Genomic DNA, 1712 nt, shown 5'->3' on the forward strand with positions numbered 1-1712 from the left:
TGAAGGGAAGTAGTTTTCTTTTGACAGTATCCATTTGTGGGGAATAGCGTGTAACAAGGAGTGTGTATTGCCAGACCTGTCTCCAAGTAGAAAGATCTGGAAATTTGCTGAAGATGAGATATACTTCCAAAGTCCTGTTCCTCAAAATGCAGGTAAAAATAGACAAGTTTTCCCCTCACGGACATCACTTAATGTGTTCTCCCTTCATGAAAGTCATCCAGCATTTCAGGGGCTGCAGGAACTGCAACTTGGATCTTTTCTGGGGAAGAGAATTTTATCTTCTGTCTCATTAGCTTCCTTCTAACTCCATATATTTTTTTTTCCCATACCAGGCAATGATTGCAAAGCTTCCAATCTCAGAAATTCCTTAAAACTTTGACAGTACCATCGTTGTTTTTGTGTGTTTTTCCATTGACTCCACCAGGCTCTGCATCAGGCCAGTAACGGCCACTTGTCAGCCTATCCATGAGTTATATTGACCTGTATCATCCCAAATTTCGTCAGTGTGTTTGCAGTTCCTGAGCCCTTTGGCACAGCAAGCCTGTTATACAGTTGGTGATGCTCAGAAATTGCAGTTTTGTAGTCCTAGGCAAATAATAATAATACTACTAACGCTGTTTTGTATCTGCTGATGGAAGACCTGAAGTTCTTTTAACGAACCTACAGGCTGCTTTTCTGATGGGGGCATTTGTCTCTCGCCCCCTCCCCCCCCCCCCCCCCCCCCCCCCCAGCAAAATGGATTTTCTGACATTTCTGTGACCTCTTAGAGAAAGAATTAGGTGCACAGTTACCAGGCAACAGAAAGTCAGGCAACACACTTTCGAAGCCCTCTAATTGCCCGTAATGGTTAAGAGCAGCGTCCACGTTCACATCCTTGATACTCTGCTGAGGGAGCTCATTTACCTTTTATTATCAGCGTGGTGTTAAGATGTAGCCACCAGAGGAGGAGGTGGAAGTCTGAAGGGTCTGCAAGACTTGGGAGCTGTGCTCTGCATATAGAGGGCCATAAGGATTGTCATTTTTCACGATTCATGCCTCACATTTCATTTTTCTGGAATATTTTAAGTGCTTAACTCGCAGGAGAGAAGGCACATTCATCTCTACAATATTAAAACCAAAGTGAACGCGAAAAAATAACTTACAAAGTCTTTCAAAGATTTAAATGAGAGACCAAAGAAAGGCTTTAAAGCACAATATATTCTGACAACTTATCCTCTAAGGTTTTAAAATGACACGTTTCATGAGTCACACGATGAAATCTCTAGGGGGGGTGGGGAAGAAATGCATGAATACGTGTTTAAGAATTTGAAGAATTGTGGGGTTTTTTTTTCCCTCCAGCTTGTACCTGACTGCATGTGAGGAGTCAAAATGTTCCCCTCCTTGCATGGCATATCTGGGACAATGCATGCCACTCCTTCCTGAAGGTTTTCCATTGTCTTCAATGGCTGTGGCAGTCTCCACTCACTCTCCTCAGGGGGAATTTGGGAAGTGTTTTGCTTTCAGGCACTGCGTGGCTCCTCATGGTAATGGCCAGTCTCTTCGCGAACGAAGAACCGGGGAAGGTCTTTCCACCTTCCAGCCTGCGCATTGGATTTTTTAGGTGAGACACAGTGTGCGCGGAACTGAGCCCACCCTTTAATCCTGAGGTTCATCTGCCGGGGCCAAGCATGCTTGGACGGTGGCAGCGAGGTCCTCAGGACGTAGATGGATTG

The sequence above is a fragment of the Empidonax traillii genome, unplaced genomic scaffold (genome assembly GCF_003031625.1).
Source record: "Empidonax traillii isolate 1590-97213 ecotype Southwest subspecies unplaced genomic scaffold, ASM303162v1 scaffold208:size1045274, whole genome shotgun sequence".
Classification (NCBI taxonomy): Eukaryota; Metazoa; Chordata; class Aves; order Passeriformes; family Tyrannidae; genus Empidonax; species Empidonax traillii.